General features: G+C 36.2%; 1 long non-coding RNA gene across 1 annotated transcript in view; it reads left to right on the top strand.

Annotated features, from left to right (window-relative positions):
• The window catches only part of LOC135320276 (uncharacterized), a 175205-nt gene that overhangs the window by 27876 nt on the left and 126749 nt on the right, over positions 1-20580 (top strand). Inside the window, exon 2 of the long non-coding RNA XR_010379524.1 lies at positions 17747-17874. This is a non-coding gene — a long non-coding RNA (uncharacterized LOC135320276). The remainder of the gene's footprint in view (positions 1-17746; positions 17875-20580) is intronic.

The raw sequence follows: 20580 nt of genomic DNA, 5'->3' as shown, positions 1-20580 counted from the left end.
CTCCTCTATTTTCCTATGCAGGTTGGTGTAGTATTCATTTTTGCACGTTTAAGCACCTAAGTTAAGGACTATTTCACCACAGTTTAAACTATTCTTCTGCCTGGCATATCTCCAGCTGTCACCTTAGCAACAGTCCTTGCTTAATGAAATCCCATAGGTGTTAAGAAAGTAGCAAACCCTTATAACAGCAATGGCCATATTAAGATAGAAGATGTGCTTTCTGATTTGGAACTGAGATAAACCATTCATACTACATCTCAGTCAAAACAGTACAGGGCAGGAGAGGTGAATCCAGGAGCCCAAATTTGGGAAATAGGGAACTCTGCTGCCTTTCCCATTACGTTTCAGAAGTGGTATCACTGGGAATAATAAGAAAACCCATCCAAACTGCTACAAGCCCTAAATACTCAATTTGAAACTTACAGTAATTAAAATATATGAAACATTGTGTATGATCAAATGGAAGTTTTTTTGAATTAAAAAGAGCCCTGGAGATCCCATAGTCCAATGGCTTCAATTTCCTTCCTTGTATAATAAGAGAAAGAAAAGGACCATGTCTCACTTATCTTTGTTACTGAAATACTTGGCATAATACCTTTCACAACTGGTGTTCATTACACGTCTGTACAGCTGTTTTATACTGAGGATTGTGAGTGCCCAAGAATACATAGCTAGTATTAAAGACCAGATTAGAACCCTCGTTTTATGTCTGTGACCTATGATTCCGGCCACTTACAACAAGACAGGGCCTATTTTAAAGGTCACATTTTGAACCCCTAGGACGTTACCCTACACAGCAAGAGTCTGCTCAACCCTAGATGGCTGCTAAGGTAGGCATTAGTCCTGCCCTCTGAAAACTGCAGTGTTAAGAGAAGTTGGGGCATGTACTTCTAGCCACTTCTCTTAGCCTTTGTTTTCAAAATGGAAAGGCCTCAGGACTCTCTTATCTGTAGCTGTGAGACTTCATTTCTTTTCTTCAGGGATAAGCAGTTTTAAAAATGTATAAACATAAGCAAATTTGTCCGGAGAGGACAATGCCCTCGCATTCCCATCCTCTAGGAGTTCAGGCTGGGAAAATATAGCTGTTCATTTTAGCCATAATTAATTACTTTGAGGTATTACCTATTTCACCTGAGGGACTGCAAAGAAAGCATAGAAAGCAGGCCAAGTTATAACAAGGCATCGTTCCCAGCAAAATGGAAGCAGCAAGGGACACTTAAGGGAATAGCCACACAGCCTCAGTCAAACAGGGCGTTCTCTTGGGTTGATATTATTGGAATTATTAACTTCTGAATTGCTTCTAGGAGGAGCTACTTCGTATCTGACAGGACCCCTGTGGTTAAGTGGAAAGAGAAACCAATAAATTACCAAGCAGCACACATGATTAAGGAGTGAAGCAAGGAAAGAAAAGGTTTGAGGTGTTTTGAATGTATGGTTAGCCCAGAGATAAATTGAGCAATATAAAAAGATAACCAAAAGGCCATGTGTACTAGTCTTTGCCTGCCCCGAGCCCCATCAGCTGCAGTCCTGAGAATTTTCCACTAACTTCAGGATCAGCAGTGCCCAGTCCTTGAGCTAGTTCTGACAAAAGCAGCCAGAAAGTCATTAATAATAGTGAGAGTCTTAGATGCCAGGTATTGTTCAAAACTCTTGTAAACTCTTTTAATCCTCACAGCGACCCTTTGAAGTAGAGACTATTATTACCTATTTTACAGAGCAGTAAACCAAAAACAAAGATGTTAAATAATTTGCCAAATTTTTTAGTTAAGATAATTCTGGCTGCTATAATATTTATATGTCCCCCTAAAACTCAGGACTTAACCAAAGAGTAATTTATTTCATGCACACAAAATTTTGCACACCTTATAAATGGCAAAGTACCTTACTCAAAGTCAGTTGCCTCATAATTGAATTAATTTTCCAACTCATTATTATTGCAAAGCAGACACTTTAACCCCTGTATAATAGGGTGATGGCTAGTTACATTGCTGAAACAAAGAATGAATACATCACCTCGATGGTTGTAATAATGGCAAAATAACAAATGTGTTAGATTGGTATTATAACTATGTAGGTTTAAAAATTAGTTTTAGGATTGGAAATAAAACCTGCCTGGATAATAATAGAACTGTAGACATGCCGGGCATATCTAAGTGCTTCATATATACTTTTCACTTAACTCTCACAATCTCCCAGTTAAGTTAGTACTACTATTGTTGCCATTTTTAAAAAGTTTGTGAATGCATTTCCTTCCTTAATTCATTTCTTAATGTTCTTATTGTAAAATATAGATTATGAAAACACACCGAATAAATGTATGGCATGAGGAGTTACAATAAGGTAAACAAACATGTACCCAATTCAGTTCAAGAAACAGAATTGTACCCGCTACTCAGAAACTCTTCCATTTTCCCTGTCCAGTCAAAAACCTCTCCTTTCCCCTCAAAAATAACTTCTTTCTTGGTTTTATACTAATCCTTTCCTTGTATTTATTTATTATTTTGTCTATTTCTATGAAACTTGTTATATTTTTAAAATTTCTTTTAACCTACAAATTCCCCTTCCAACTCTGCTAAAATTTACCCAGTGAAAAACCTGAAGAATATGTTGCATGCTTGTGGTGTAATTAAGCATGTTCCTCTGTCCTGGTATTTCCTATGAATTGACAAGTAGAACTGAAGCCTGCATCAGACTCAAGTTTGTTTAGTAAACTATAGGCAGAGTTGTGTTCCTTAATCATAAGGCACATCAATGTTTGCTTCTATCTCTTTTTGTGATGTTAGCAGTTGTTAATGTTCAATGCCTAGATCTGGTAATTAATTAGGGATTGAAAATGGTAAAAAATTATATTATTACTTATAGATTGTACACTTAGAAATAGATGTATCTTCTCATCTACTGATTGATTAATTAAGGGTAAAATTCACATAGAAGAGGTAGGATAAATGCGTTATTGTTCCTTTTATTTACCTGGTTCAATAAAAAGAAGGATGAACTTCCAAGGTGAACAATTTATTTATTGTTTAATATCATCATGTGCTCATGGATTTAACATATTTAATAGATGTCAATCAATTGGAATTTTTTTGAAATTTTAAATTTATGTGCATATAATATCTCACATAAGATTTCTAATTTTAAGCATTTTTAAGTGTACAATTCAATTCAGTGGCATTACATTCACAATGTTCCGTAACCATCATCACTATCTACTTTCTAGTTTTATGTGTTTTTATCATGACAGAGTGTTGGATTGTGTCAAATGCCTTTTCATTATCAATTGAAAACATCATGTTTTTTTTCCATGTTCTATAACGTAGTATATTACATTGATTTTCGTATGTTGAACCATCCTTACCTTCCTGTGAGAAATCCTACTTTATAATGGTGTGTAATCCTTTAAATATACTGTTGGAATCAGTTTGCTAGTATTTTGTTGAAAATTTTTGCATCTATATTCATAAGGAATATTGATCCATAACTTTCTTTTATTGTAATGTCTTTTTCTGGCTTTGGTAACATAAAATGAATTAGCAAGTGGTCCCTTCTTTTTGTATATTTTATGAAGGTTTGAGGAGAATTGGGTTATTTCTTCTTTAAATACTTGGTGGAAATTATGTGTGATGCCATCTGTTCTGTTCTTTGTTGGGATATTTTTGATTACTGATTTAATCTCTTGTTAAAGAGCTGTTGAGATTTTCTGTTTCTTCTTGAGTCAGTTCAAGTAATTTTTGTGTTTTTAGAAATATGTCCATTTCATCCAGGATATCTAATTTTTGTGTGGAACTTCTCATAATATTTCCTTATAATCCTTTTTATTTTATATCATTGCAAATAACATCTCTTCTACTTTGACTTCTGATTTTAGTTGTGTGTCATCTCTCCTTTTCCTTTGTCAGTATAGTTAAAGGTTTGCCAATTTTGTTGATCTTTCAAACCAACTTTTTAAAAAGTCTCTATTTTTTATTCTCTATGTTATTAATTTCTTATCCAGTCTTTATTATTCACTTCCTTCTGCTACCTTTAATTTAAATTGGTCTAATTTTTCTAGTTCCTTAAGGTATAAAGTTAGCTTTTCTATGTTAGATCCTCCTTTTTACATGAAGGCATTTGGAGATAAAAATTTCTCTCTGAACACTGCATTTGCTGCATTCTGTAACTTTTGATATATTATGTTCTCATGCTTATTTGTCTCATTGTATGATCTAATACCCCTTGTGATTTCTTCTTTGACCAGTGATTGTTTAGGAATATGTTATTCTCCACATATTTGTGAAATGGCTTGAGACTCCATTATTCATAGCACAGTAGGCAACATAAACTTCTGCTCCCATTGGTTCCCTTTGGCCCCAAGTCCCATCTTCCCATCAAGACAATGCAGAGGTGGGCTGAAGTAGATACTGCACACATGGTAAGTGTGTCACAGTTGAATAATCTTGAGACTAAAGAGGTCTTAATCTTGTATAGGGGTTACTGGCAGACCTGCATCTGTCTCCTACCTACTGGTTAATGAAGTAGGGAAGAAAAAGAGCCTTTTCTTCTACTCTTACAAGTTCTTGTCTGAGACTCCCATTCTGGAGGTTAAGAAGTCCAAGATAAAGGTGTTAGCAAGGCAGGTTTCATTCAGAGGTCTCATCTCTTGGCTTGTAAGTGGCTGCCATCTTGCTTTATGCTCACATGACCTCTTTCCATGTGTGCACATGGCAGGTCCTTTCCTGTTTCTTTGTATGCTTTTTGATATTTGTTGTTGAAAATGAGAAATTTGAATGTTATAATGCAGTAACTTTGGAAATCAGATTCTCTCTCTTCCCTAGGTTTGCTTTTTGTTGTTGTTGTTGAAAGCTACGGTAGTTATTTTGTTTAATGACTTTCTTAAACTATTTTTTGTAAATACTGTACTCATTGTTGTGTGTGGTTACTGAAGTTTTTCTTCCTTAGTATGTATTCAGTTAATATTTGGACAGATTTTCTTGAATGCCAGGAATTAAAAAATATGAAAAAGAAAATGCATGCACAGAAACCCCCAAATACAGAATACTTCTCCCAGTCATTGCAGATTTGCTCTGTTGCAGGGACATTACTTCCACAATTAGCCAAGCTTGAACTTTGGGATCAGCCTTAGTTGAAAGCTTTGTCTTCTCTAGTCTTTACTGAGCATGATGTGCCTTTCTAAATTTCCCTGTATCCCAAGTCCTTTTGAATATACTAATTTCCCCAAAATACTCTCCAGTTTTGTCTCCTGGGCATTAGGTAGTCTATTTTATGTTTTATCCCCAAGCATCTGTGAGTTGTTATTTTACCCTGTAGCATTTTTGAGAAAAGCCTACCACTTTCCTAGCCTGACTTCTGAATTAGTTGGAATAGAGATAATTGCCTTGCATTTGTCCTTCAGTGTCCCCCAGACAGGTTAGAATAGATGTATACAATAATTCTGCTCCCTTTGGATCCAAGGACCAGGATCCCACACAAGGAATTCAGATTTCCATCTTTAAGACTGCCATCATGCTGGAGAAGGAGTAGATCAAGGGCTAGTAAAACTTCCTTAAAGCTTTCCTATTGTTTCAGAGTTGCCTTTTTCTTGATTCAGCATTCACTTGATTGTTCTAAATGTTTGACTGCTTTCCAGAGTTCTGACAAATTTGGTTCTGATAATTTCTGATTGTTTTGTGATGTTTCTTGGGTGAAATGAATGCTTGGAGCTCCCTACTGTTTTGCAGACATTATTCCTCTAATGTAATCCTCCACAACTTTCCCATATTTGGTCAGTAAAATCCTTTCCAAACTAGACCATGAGTTCTTTTAACTTGACCCTAATCGTTTTTGATAGCATATGTAGTATCTTGTGTGATAAAATGTGGCTGACCTAGAATCAGCTATTTTTCTAAGATGACCTAGTGTCTTTTAATAGAACACAGTATTTCAAGTCTACAATTTTTGTGTTAGAAAACTCATTACTATCTGTTTGGCCAATGTTTCTAGGCCTTTCCTGTGTATAGATCTGGTGAAGATAGCTAGCTGGCTAGCTACATACTTACATGCATGCATGCATAGATATAATCCTTCACATGTATACTTCCAATTCCAGTTCAGGTCTACAGGGTTTTTACATTACATCTTTATCTCTTGTACATTACATCTTTATCTCCTTTCTTCTATTTTACATCCAGTCTCAGTTGTTATTCTCAATTTAGTCTGCTATATTTCCACTAAACCCTTTTAGGCTGTGTTGGGCCTCTTCTGTTCTAAGGCCCATGAAATGCCCTGTTGCTTCCCTTTACTTGATTCTACACACCTCCTGATACCATACTAGTTTTGATATCTGTCCCGCTTATCTGCTGGTATTTTGAGGTTGTAAGGGTATCTTGTCACCTACTTTTATTGTAAATGTTGCTCGTGAGTTTTTAATTTTGATGTCTAGTTGTTCTGTCTGCTTTTATTGGAGGATTCAGGGAGATTCAAAAGCTAAGCTGCTGTTTCTACTATGCTCCCTAAATTCTTTCCTGTTACTACCATTTTCAATGTGGGAAAATTGACAGAGAGAATAAGTGACTTTCTTAATGTTACAGAGTAATTACCCAAGCTAGCATTCAGCCCTTGTAATTTAAATAGAGCCCATAAATCTACTCTGTGCTGTCAAATCAAGAAAATACATGTTTATCATTACCTGGGGAGAGAATACTTTTTTACCTGTCCTATGATTCCTGCCTAGAACTTCATATAAGGGGCCTTCTGCTTCTCTTTTTTGGAGTAAGGAGAATATGGAAAGTTATTTTAGAGAGAATATTTCAAGTTTATTTTCTAAATCCTACACACTCCTTCCCAAGAACTATGTTTTAACCAGAAGACAGAATAAATGTATTGAAAAGGCAATGCAGGGTCACCTCAATCTCTCTCCTCTCTCCTATCTCTCTTGGACACCATGCATGCTGACAAAGTAAACTTCATTTGTGCTTACAGTCTTCATGGCATAAGCAGATCAGTTCTAGTGACTCCCAACTACTATTCTACTCTTTCATAATTTATTTACCTGGGTTGATAAATCATGCCTGCCCTTTAGTGAAGTTCATTATCTTGACATTGGGAGTGTTGAGGAAGTGGGAAGCGCAATTTTAGCTCTAGAATCAAATCCAATTTTCAAATTTAGATGTACCATAGATAAAGCTGATTATTTGAACCTCATTTGGCTTCCTGTGCCCATTCTCAATCCAGAATAGTGATAAATAATTGTCATCTGAAATGTAACCATTACCAAATATAGTATCATAGAGTCTTAGTTTTTGAGCACAATCTTCACTCTTGCCCAACCAATTTTTTGATAATCAAGTGCCTGTACACCAAACTCAGGTAACTATATAACCTCTCTTGAACACCTCCAATTATATGACTATATCTTAGGTCAAAACGACTAGCTTTACTTTGCCAAATACGTCTTCTTTTGGTCTATTATCTTAATAAGTGTAGAAGTAGTATAACATAGTGGTTCAAAACCTGAACATTTTATCAGACACATTTGGAACTTTGGAACTTTGAACAAAGTATTAACCCTGTGTCTTTATCATGAAAATGGGGCTAATAGCAGCTTCCTAATAATATTTTCATGAGGTTTAAATTAGATCATATGTGAAAATCTCATAGAGGTATGAATAAGGACTCAAAGATGTGTTGATTCCCTTCCTTTTCTTACTAGGCACTTTCATTGGTTGGTTTACTTAATACACAAGTCTCTGTGTTAGATATTAATCTTCCTGTGGACCAGGATCATCAGCATTATCTAGGAGCAAAGTAGAAATGCAGACTCTCAGGCCCCGCCCAGACTGACTGTACTAGAATCTGCATGTTAAGAAGATCCCCAGGGGACACTTCTTATGCACATTTAAGGGTGAGAAGCACTGCTCTAATTGACTGTGATATGCTACCTCACCCTTTAAGGAGATACCAATCTTAAAAAGAACAAAGTGAACTTGTGGAAGAGTAAAGGGGCCAGAGGCTAATGGAAACATATAACACCTGAAGGAAGCTTGTAGTAGAGAAAGTGGCAGTGGCCCTGCCGTGGACACGGTTGTAGATGTCACCAAGCAGCTGTAGGTCTGAGCCAGGCCAGAACACAGGTGGGGTAAGGACAGTGGTACATCCAGCTACCCAGAGCAACTGAGGGCTCTGCTGCCTTGAAGGGCACTTGCGTATCTTAGCTAGAAATTGACTACCCCAGATGGATATCCTTCAGAAAGTCCAGGACAAGGCAGAGGCGCTTCTGTGGTTGTATATTCATTTTCTTCTCACTGCAGGCATGGGGCTTATCACCAGGCTACAGAGGGAAAAAGAGGAAGGAGGTCTGACAAAGTAAGAAACCCCAGGACAGAAATGTGGAGAGCTTAATCCTAATAGAAGGTTCACTGTTACTCTGGCTTTTGGTTTCTAGGTGGCAGAAAATTAAGGTTATATAAATGTAAATTGCTTGAAATAAATGGGCCATCACTCTAAGGCTTAGAAATCTTTGTTAAACAGAAATTTCCATCACAATATTATTCAAGCTATGGTTACTGTGACATAAGAGCCCTAATGGCTATACTTTATAGTGATGGGCAGGACTGATGTATTAAGTATATGGGCAACTCTTAATTGAAACACAGTAGGCTGTGGTCTTTTAGTCTGTAGTTGTAAATGTTTGCAACAGACCAGCCTTCCATGTAGTCTAAGTAGTCAGTTGTGAATATGGTGAGCTTGCAGCTGTGCTTGGAAGGTCTCTTATACCAAAAGATGTTTTCTCCATCTGCTCACTGATGACAGTTTCTTTAGCTGGAGGTAAAACATCATGTTCCTCTATTAGAAAAGTGCTATGAAATGAAAGAAAAAACAAGGAAGAAAGAAAAGAATAAGTAGGGAAGGTGAAAGTCAGAAAGCCCACGATGTGGGTATTCAACGATTGGCAAGGAATTGAGTGTTACAGTTTAGTTGGAAATAAGAGAGAGGGTTAGGGTGTGCACATGCGCACATACGCAGGCTTCAACTTTTGACCTTGAGATGGACCTATGTGTTGTTCCATTCGTATGCCAAGGCAGGGTTCAGTGTTATCTGTGAGTAAACAAGCATTGGATTCCTACTGAGCCAAGACCTATAGTACAAATGTTTTCCAACTTCTGAACACAAGTTGCCCTACAGACAAACCTCAACCTGGCAAACAACCTATGTTCCAACACTTTAAGTGGCGTCTGGCTTCCCAGGCCAGTCCACAAGAGCTGATTTGATTGCTAAACAGTAAAACTAATGGCATAAGCTTGAGAGCTGAAATGCAAGGGCAGTGGACCATTTAGAGTGGAGGAGAGGAAGACAAGGAAAAAGAGTAAGCAGAAAAGCAGGGAGTATGGAAAAGGCAAAAAAAAAAAAAAAAAAAAAAAGATGAATAAAAGTGAGGAGAAACAGAAGCTATTGCAAGAGCCCCCTAAGCCTTTGCCCATGTAAACTATGGCCTCTCACCCTTTTCATCTATTCTCTACCTTCTTCCTGCAGTAATGGAACGAAACTATAAGTGAAATCATGATGTCCCATTGCTCATAAATTGTATTTCATTATTATTGTAATACAATTCTAGAGTTTTCAAGGTTCAATGTGATTTGTACTCTCCCTATATATTCAACCTAATGTTCTATTTCTTTCACCCTTGCTAAGGAACCTGGTTTCCTTTCAAGTCTTTGAAGACACCAAATTCATACCCCAGGCAAGAATAGGGATAGGAAAAATAGTTATTCATACAAACTGCTATCCACTCTTCAAGTCTTAGCTTAAATGTTCTTTATCAGTGTTGCTGTTATTATTACCCTACCCCCATCCCTCCAATCTGGATTAGGACTTCTTATACACTCTTAGATATCCTGCAGTTTTCCTTTGTGATACTTATCAGAATTATAAATTCTTGTGAGCATATCTTTAATTCCTGTTTTCCCCATTAAACGATAGGCCCCATGAGAAGAGAAAACAAGCCCTGATTATTCACCGTTACACTATCAACACTCAATCTAGTACCTGACTTAAAACTTTGAATGAATGAATGAATGAATGAATGAATGAATATAGGGACTAGAGAAGAGTTATTTACTTCCTATTCTCAGTGTATGAGTCAGGAAGTTTGTAGTAAAACATTGAAGACTAAATAGGCACTAGGAAACTATCATGACCTAAAAAATCCTCTCCCCTGACATCCTAAGTGTCCCCATGCTAACTTAACCCTCCTAAATTTACCCTCTTCTCAGTTCAATCCTACCACTTTAAGTGTTATATTCTAAAGGTTTTTCCCCAGTCTACCCTTTTTTCCATTTACTGCCATCATAATTTCCTTAAAGAGCTCCACATTAGTTTTTATAGGGTATCTTCCTTCTGGGATCTCCGGTGAAGTTGAAGAGAGAACAGGAGGGTGAAAGGGAACAGAAGGTACCTAAGGGGTTTGTTTGTCGGGGTTGATTTTGTATTCATTGACAGCTTCCAAGTCAACTGTTGCCATAGACCAGAAGTTACAAACTTTTTTCTGTAAAGAACAAGATAGTAAACATTTTCACCCTTGTATGCTATATATTCTCTGGTACAACTACTCAATTCTGCTGTTGTAATAGCAAAGCAGTCATAGACAGTTCCTAAATGAATAGGTATGGCTGTGTTCCAGTAAAACTTTATTTATAAAAACAGATAACAGTCTGGATTTGGCCCACAGGCCTTCGTATATCCACTCCTGCGTCTAGAGAGCTATTGGCCGGAGGCAGGGTGCCTCGTCTCATCACCTTGTACCTGTTTTAGACACTCCTCAGATTAGAAGCTATCCCCTAAGAAAGAATTCCTTAGTGGAAGGGCCTGATGGGAAATAGGACACTTAGAACACATCTGCCAGCTCTTTCTACCCCTCCCCTCTGACACCACTATTTTAGATGAGTAACGTGTGAGTAGGAGTCATGAATCTGTCTGTACCATTTCAAACCCTGACCTTTCTACAGCTTGTGTAATTACAGGTAACATAGGACTACATTAATATAGCAAGGGATTTGATCTTTTCTATCTCTTTTTTTTTTCTTTTTTTGGTGAATTGGATTTCTAGAGAACCAAACAGTACTGGAAACCCCTCGGGCATATCACAAGCTTGAGGACAAATACATGCAATTTATTACTGCATTTCTTTCCTGAAGGAGAGGAAAGGATATGGAGTTGTTTGGCTAGGGTGCAGCTCTCTGAGGAAGGGAAGAGCATACTAGGGAAGGTTACAGAAGATGAACGAGTTTGGAAGAAGCTGGTGAGTTTGGCACCATGCAAATCTCCTTACTAGCCTGGGCTCTGAACCAGATATTGCCCCTTCAAAATAGGCACTACATGCTGCAGGAGATAGCCCTTTGCCAAGGGGCATTATCCCTGAACAAAACTCTCGCTACTCCTCTTTGTTAGGTACTGCAGTATCTTCTCATTGTCTGGAGCAAAACCAATAAAAGAAATTTAAAATATGAATACAACTTCCTAATTGCGTATTTATATCCTATTTGGATGAAGAACTCTGGGCATTCTGACTTTGAGTGGCAAAAATCAGGCTGGGATATATATGGTATGCTTCTAGTCAAATGTAGCATAGTGCTTAAGAAAGTAGACTGGAGTCAGGTTTAGGTTCAAATCCTGGTTCCCACATTTAGTATGTGATTTAAGACATGTTACCTAAGCTCTCTGGACCTCAGTTACTAAAACTTTAAGATGAGATAATATGTGAGAAAGTGCTTAGTTCCCTGCCTGGCACGCAGCACTCAACATCTTAGCTGTTAGTATTGTCCCCTTTACTTTCCTGAGCTATTGCCAAAATGGATGCAAGAGTGTATAGAATGGTAAAGAGAGAGCAGCTTTGGAATCAGACAAATCTGAGTTTAGGTACTGATTCAAAGACTTATTAGCTGTACGAGCATGGACAGGTTATGTACATTAGTTTAGTTGATCTTACTGAACTTCAGTTTTCCTGACTGTAAAATGGGGATGATTTCACAAAAATAATATATTAATAATAATTGTTGTGAAGATTCAACCTTACTAAATGTTAGTTCTCTCCCCACCACTCTCTGGACCTCAAAGTTGTTTTAACAGTACAATACATTTCGTCTCTATTTTCTGAGTTCTCCATACCATCCTGCGTATATTGTAATGCCTCCTTGTTTCTCCGGATTCCTACTGTGGTGTCTTACCTTAATTCCTCCACCTACAGTATCCTGGATTTCAGCACTCTTGAGATCTGAAACCTAAGGTAACAGACTCCAAGGATGGTGCACTCTCATCTTGAAATGAGAGGCTAGACTAAGGATGTAGAGGGCAATCATTGTGAATGAACAGAGAGAGCTATAGAAGATGTCTACAATGATTTCAGACTGAAGCAGTATCTTCCCTGGGGATTGTAATGAGGAATACACAGTCATACATCCCTTGTACCCAACACAGAAGACATTCTTCTTTTCCAAATCTGTACAAATGTTGGCAGGATGTTCTTCAAGTTTTTCCCAATACTTCATCATGCTCTCCCAATACTGGTTTAGAGCATCACCTTATAACAAAGTATTTTCTTCAGCAACCCCTAACTGGACACTTCTAGGCCCAGCACTTCTGAACACATGAGAATCAATATTTCAGTAGATGATCCTGTAAGATCCTAAAGAGCTTTCTGAATCATCAAAGAAAGATAAATTGAGATGAACTGAAAGCTAATTTAAGCACATGAATTTTGAGTTCTTAATCTGTATTAGGTGACTTGAATTGTGCTCAAATTCTGTAAATGTTGCTAAACGCTCTGTATTTGCATGGAAAATGTACAGAATATTCAATTCACTGAAATAGTCCATTACTGCTGGACTGCTGGAAGACCAAGAATGGGCTGAATTAGATTGTTCTACTATAACAATCTGTTACTAAATAATATTGGGCTTGATAGCAACCTGCTGGTACAATATATACTAAACAGAAGATAGCTTTCCCTGGAACAGAAGGTGGATCACTTTTACATGTGCTATTAAAGGGATTTATTTACTCAGTGGCTTTTGATATCTCTGTGCGTACATGTAGGGTTTTAAATAATGTTCTACTGGAGCTTCCTTATAAAAAGAAGCTTGCTACATAGTGTATACACATGCACCTCTTTGTAATAGGCCATAGCTAAAATCTTTGCTCTTCACACCATTATCTGATCCCATCCTATTTCTCTAACTATGGCTATTTCTCCCTATGGCTACCCAGCAAAGAATCTAGATTTCATTAAAGTTCATTCACATTTTTACTCAAATTCTCCTTCCTGCCTGCAGTATCCTTTCTTTTCTTTCTCTCTGCCCAGCCAAATCTTAATATTCTTTTAAGACCCGTTTCAGTCCCCTCCAGGAAGCCTTCCCTGACTTCTATAACCTTCACACATGTCATTCCCTCTGTATGGGACATACTCTTTTTCTCTGACTGATTCCCATGTCTTGGCATACCTTTTTGTACCTCAGGGAGGCCTTCCCTGCCACACTGGACGACGTTAGCTTTTTTCTTAAAAGTTGAGCTGTGCATTATTTAGAAGTATAGTATTTAATATACAAACATTTGGGGATTTCCCTGGCTATCATTTTGTTATTAAATTCTAGTTTAATTTCACTATCATGACTGAACATATTCAGTGTGATTTTAATCATTTAAAATTTGTTGACTTACTTTATGGCCCAGTATATGGTTTATTTTGATAAATGCCCCATGTGCACTTGGAAATAATGTGTATGCTACAGTCATTTAGTGCAATGTTCTATAAATGTCAAGTAGGTCATTTTTGTTAATTGTTGTAGCAGATGCTCTCATTCATGTCCTTGGGCTGCTACCATGTGCTTTGGCTTACTTCAGTTGTCCGCGACTTGCAGCTCTGTGACTGAGGGCTTTGCCAAAAAGGTGGAGGGTCATGCTGACCATGTGCACATTGTAGGCCAGAAATGCAAGAGAATTTACTCCCCTAGAGAGTAGCCCTATAACTGATGACTCTTGGGAGCAGTTGTATAAATAGTCCAGATTTATTACTCCTTGGTTGGGATAATACTGAGGAAGTTTTTGTTTGTTTTCACTTTTTCTCAAAGATGACTGACAAGAATAAGCTCCAGTACATAGCAGTAGTTGGCTTTTATTTCCTTCAACAAGTCCCCAGCCCACTACCAGTATTCCCTGGACCTCCCAAATCAATAAGTAGCATTTAAGTCCTTGTCTCCAAATCTGTTTCTGGGAAAGCCTAAACTAAGACAATTTGTTTGTATCTTCCATATCCTCACTAGTTTTTTTTTTTTTCCAGTTGTTTTGTCATTTAGTGGGACAGATACGTTAATGTTTCCTAATCTGATTGTGGCTTTGTGCATTCTTTCCTTTCTGCCAATGTGTGCTTTATATATTTTTAACCTATATTATTGGGTGCATGCAGATTTAGAATTATTCTTTCCTGTTGAGTTGGCATTTTATCATTATGAAATTTGTCTCTTTATCTCCTACCCTCTTGCCTTTTTTTTTTTAATTTAGCTTACTTTGGGTTAATTGTATGCAGAGTGTATTTTTTTCACCCTTTACTTTTATGTTTTATATTTCCTTATATTTAAGGTATGTCTCAGACAAGCAGCATGTATTTGAATTTTATTTTCATTTTTAGAGTGATAATACTTGTCTTTTATTTAGAGTCTTTAGTCATTTTTATTTAACATAGTTACTGATATATGTGGATTTATATTTGCTAATACACCATGTACTTTCTTTTTGGCTTATCTTGGCTATGTTCTTCTCTTTATCCTTTCTTGGCTTCTTTTGAATAAACCAAAATTTTATTCTAGTATTTCCTTTATTAACTAATTAGTAATAAATCTTAAAATGGTTACCCTAGAGATTGCAACATGTATTCTTGTCTCATTAATATGTGATATAAATTAGTGCTTTTATTACTTCACAAAGATGCAAGGATCTTTAAATATTTTACCTCTATTCACACTCCTCTTACATTTTGTGACATGTTGCCAAGAATTTTTATTTTACACATATTTAAAGTCACACAATTTAGCATTATTATTGCTTTAAATGATCAATATTCATTTAAATTTACCCTTTCAGGAGTTCATCATTCTTTTTATACATTACTTTACTTTTACCTTAGATCATTTCCCTCTCATAAATATTTCCTTTTTAGTATTTTTAGGGCAAATTTGCTAGTAATTAATTTGTTAAGCTATTTTGTCTGAAGATTTTCTATTTTGCCTGCATGTATGAAAGTATTTTCATTATAAATTGTATGGTGAGTTTGCAGCTATTTGCTTTCAGTCCTTTAAAGAACTCCTATTTTATTCTTCCTTTAGTCTTTCCTGTAAGAAAAGTCAGCTATTTGTCTTACTGATGATTTTGGAACTTTTAAAAATTTCCTTTGACTGATTTTGACATTGTCTTTGATTTTCAGAAGTTTTACCTTGATGTGCTTTGTGTGGATACACACACACACACACACACACACACACACACGCACACACACTGCTTGGGGTTCATAGATATTCTCTTACCTACAACTTGATGGTATTCATCACTTTTGGAAAACTATTGGCGGATACTATTCCAAATATTCTTCTGATCCATTTTCTCTCTTTTCTTCTTCGATTCTGTTTACACATATAATAGGCCTTTTGTACTTTTATTTTCTTCTCTGTGCTTCATTCTGTACATTTTCTACTGACCTACCTTCACGTTCACTCTTCATCTATTGTACACTATATAATTTGCTGTTCAACGTAACTATCAAATTCTTAATTTGGGTTATTTAAACTTTTAAATTGTTAATTCATTTTAATTTTTATTTCTAAGATTTCCATTTGATTATTTTTATTATTTATTTCTCTGTGAAATTTCCCATCTTTCTGTCTACATTGTGGAAGACACTCATCATAGTTATTTGTAAGTTTATGTCTGATAACTTCAGTATCTGGATTACCAGTGGGTCTGTTTCTATTGACTGCCTTTTCTCTTGGACTTAAGTCAGTTGGTCCTGTTTCATGCCATACCTGTTAACTTTAATTGAATAGTAGACATTGTTCAAGAAAAAGTTAGAGGCTCTGGATCTCATTATTTTATACTTTTCTTCTTACAGGAAGATAGAGTATGGTCAAATTGCCTTGATCCTGTTGAGGCTAGTCTAGTTAGATTTTGTCCTTTCTCTGGGATACATCCCTCTCAGAGTCTTAGAGAAAGCCTTGATCATTTACCAGGGTGCTTTGTCCTTTGCAGGTCCTAACGCTCTATTTTTTTGACTCCTTAGTGCCATAACAGTGTGTAATCTCTGCTTAGCCTTTTCACCTCCTGCAGATACTTTTTGTTTGGTTTCTCAGAATAACCCTCCTTACAAGTAAAGTTTGGAACGTACAAAACTCCTTCAAGGGAAATTTGTATGTAGAATGTTAGATTTACTTTGCTGTGGTTCTCTTTTCTCTGAAAAATTGGCCCTTAATTTATAGCTTTTTTGGTAGTCCTAAATGCTAACATTTGTTTTCTAAGCCCAGTGAAACTGCTGCAAGCTCAAGAAATCTGCTTTTTGTTAGCATTCATGCTCCTTGTAAGAATTGGAAAATGTCTTAAAAGGAAGAAGAGCCACAGTTTTAGGGTTTACTTCAGTGTGCCTTCATCCTCTCTTGACCTTGATACATCAAGTCTTGGTGCCACTCGTATGTCTTTAAACAACTCTTTTTGTGTTTTTTATACACGTTCCAATTTGTCTTCATTCTCCCTGTGAGCTTGACTCAAGTCTTGGGTGTGCTTTTATGCCTTCAAACCACTTTTTATTCTTAATATAACATTATGACTTTTCTTGGTGGAAGGGGTTGTTAGATACCTGCTACTCAATCTTCGTCAGAAGTACCTTTTGATACCTTCATTTTGAAGTTTCTTACTATTTATAGAAGTATAGGTTAACAACTATTTTCTTTTAGAACTTTGAAAATATAATTACACAATTTCAGTTAAGTTATCTACATTTGTACTTTTTGCTCCCTTGAAGCTAATATATTTTTTTCTGGCTGGATTTAATAGTTTCCCTTTCCTTTGGTTATTAGAAGTTCTCTAATGATATATAGGTGTTGTCTTATTTGTATTCACATTCCTGGCATTTATAGAAGTTCTTTAATCTGTGGCTTAATTTCTTTTATCAGTTTGTAATGTTTTCAGACAATACCTCTTCAATATTATTTCTGCTCAACATATGAATCTCCTGTTTGTCTATTTTTAGTGTGTAGTTTTTCTTTAATTTCTCAAATCCATTACTTGTGCAAAGTTGGTTATATTTTATTCAAAGCCAAAGAATTATGTATAAAACTGTACATAATTTTGAGGTTCTGTATGATGTTTTCTTCGTCTAGAGATGATTTAATTTTCATTCTTGTAAATAGCTGGGTGAAGGCAGTAGCAATCCCAGATTTCCTTAATCCATGAAGGTTTGAGTATCCTTGTAAGGGTTTGTCTATTTTAGTAGTGTAGTAATGGAGTGTAGGTCTTCAAATTCCCAACTGAAAACCTTAGATATTTAATAAGAATTCTCTTCTTTTATGACTTTTGAACTATAATTAGTAGTTTTGATAGTATATAATAATTATAAGTATATATCCAAACACATAATATGTAGAATATATACTATTTGTGTGTAATTTATATTACATTATATTATTTTATATAAAAATATTATTTTTATGTTTTATCCACATATTCTTGGTGTCTTCAGTAGATGGACTGCTCTGAAATAACTAGACTGCCATTGTCAGAAACATAAGTCTACCAAAGACTAATGAAGTAAAGCCGGATAGAGGTTGCATAACTACAAATAAGCCTGGAATTCAAGAAACTTTCAGGGTGAGTAAAAAAAGAAATTTCACAAAGACCTACTTATATTACAGAGTTATTTAAAGTAGTCAAATGTTTACAAATAAGGTATTTCATTATACAAAGGTGTTTATATTTTGAAAATATCGCTTAATGAATGGTACATACTTTTTAAAAACACAATCTTTAAAATGTTTCCATTTGGCTCTTTTAATATAATTACATTTTAATTTTTTCGGTGCATGTGTGAGTGAGAAACTATGCTTGTCCATCAGTGAATTCTGGAGCACTTCTCATATGCGGTGCGTAGTGCTAACAGTACTTGTAAGCTGACTGTTCCTATAGGACTTCCTACAATTTAGGGCATGAGCCCAAAGGCCAGGAGCCACTACATACCTACCTACTGGCCAGCAATTAAAATAAATTGCTAAGTACCTAGGAGGGAATAAAGGGATTTATAGGTTCTAATATTATCAAATCTAATCATAAAAGTAATAGTAAGTGGCATAGCTGATCAAAGATTAGGATATTATTTGATTTTCATGTAGTAGTTCAAAGCAAGCCGGTTCACCTGAGGATTTGACTAATTACTGTAGCATCATTAGACCAGAGATACACCACCTAGCCCTTTCGGATATGCTATTTATAACTGCATTATGAAAATTCAAAGGAGAAAATTTAATGTCGAGCAAGAAATCCCACGTCATAATTTCTTTATTCAACGTGTATGTGTTAAGTACCCATTATAACCCAGGTTTTTATGTGAAGTGCTATGGCTATAAACATATGACTCTGTTTTCATGTGATTTGAATATAACAAAAACACAAATCATAGGAATAGATGAGATTTTCATGGAATCCAGACTGAGCAGAAAAGAAAGTGAAGCTAGAAATCGTTTATCTGGTAGAAAACATGGGAGTGAACAAATAGTAACTATGAATGAGACTGGAGGAAGTTGGTTAGGCAGGAATGATGGTAGGAAAGCTGGAATAAAAGGAAGTTTTGGTTTATATGTAGTTTTGGAATTTTAGTTTTTAAGAGGTGGAACAGTTCCTGCTAATCATTTGGTATCCAATAAATGATCATGGGAATGGGTGTCCCATGTGGCTTGATTGTGATTGAGCCAAGAAAGCCTGAGGCCAGGATTTTGGATGCAACAACAGTGCAAATATTGAGGTTCTACAGTCCTAAGTTGAAATGTGTGGTAGTGGCCCTGATACAGGTAGGAAAGGACAGATGAGGATGATCATGCAGGCAGCAAGACACAGAGGGAGAAGAGGGCTTACAGAAGGATGAATGAGTAATTGTGTGGAAGTGGTACTGTTAGCAGTGGACTTTTAGAAGATAGCAATTCTTTTCTGTCATACTCTCACCACAGAGTATCCATTTTAAGACCACTTTCAAAAGAGCACAAGAATCAGCAGAACATTATTTTCATCTCAGGTCTGCCATCTACTACTGTGATCATTGAGGTGACCACATAACTTATAATCAAAACTGAGGAAATTTGGAGAGTGAAATAGGATGCTGTTAAAAATTATATGAAAACAACAGTTGCAAACTGGGACTGAGCAGGGCAAAAAGATACACATCATTACCCTATGGGCAATTCAAGTTGTTTCACTTGTAAAATGTGAACGATATCCACTCTAAGACAACTGTGTGAAAGTATCGAACCCCATTAGTGAGTACTCAATTAACATTTGTCAAATTACAATATTTTTGTCCTGTCTTGTCCCAGGGACTGCAAGCTCACTGAAGTTAGAGGATGCAGCTATATTTGTAGCCCCTCAATAATTAGTACAGAGCTATGTATTCAGTGAGAATCCAGCAAGTGTAACTTTTGTTCTGTTTTTATAATTTTGTTTGAAGCCTACTACAATTTACGCTCATGCCTTGATTATTTTGAAGACAAAATTCATCCTTAATACAGATAAGAAAATAGGGGTGGGAAAGTTTTGCAAATTAGCGAATTCAAGTAGACTGTTATGAAAGCGAGGTTTTGAAAAGGAAATTCAGGTTTGTTTTAGTGCCTCGGGGTCTGGAGTTGAGCCAGTTCTTTTTCATTCAATCTCGTGAAGAGCTGTTCTGTCCTGTGGGCGCTAAAACTGGTTGGTTCCAAACAGATGGAAGTACTTTGGGCATGACTCTGACTTCCATTTTGCCAGTTCCTGGTGCTACTTAACCCAAATTCAACGAGTCAAGGACAGCCTTAAAGTTTCTCTCTTAGATGATACGGAAATTTGGTGCAGGCAAACTTAGGGTTAATACTTGCCACTAATCTTGTCTAGATTCTTGGCATTTCAGTCACCCTGGTGACTTAAACACTCTTCTTGAGACACAGAGGAGTAGGCATATTTTTCGTCATCTCTTTAGTAAACATGTAAGAATTAATTTAATGCTTGAATTACCTTACCATCCTCGGTGACTGTTTCTCATTCTCTTCTAAAATAGTCTTTCCTCATCCATGGCTGATCTCTTATTTGAGGCTGCCTGCTTTAAAGTGACTTGACAGCTTACATCACTTGTTACACTAACCTCAGATTAATTTTGGTTTCTCTCCTGCCCTAAGGTTCTCCTTATTTTACTCTTTCAAAATTTTTCTATTACTTTTTTGATAGTGAATGTGAAGTTTTCAAACTTACATTGGTTGTCTTACTTAAATCAAAATATTCTATGATCATAATAGAACCATAGAGGTTATAAAGAGAATTGGAAGGGACCCTTAAGACTAT

This window comes from Camelus dromedarius, chromosome X (assembly GCF_036321535.1).
Source record: "Camelus dromedarius isolate mCamDro1 chromosome X, mCamDro1.pat, whole genome shotgun sequence".
NCBI classification, from domain to species: domain Eukaryota; kingdom Metazoa; phylum Chordata; class Mammalia; order Artiodactyla; family Camelidae; genus Camelus; species Camelus dromedarius.
Note: the sequence above shows the minus strand (reverse complement) of the source record. Positions and strands in the feature narration are given on the sequence as shown.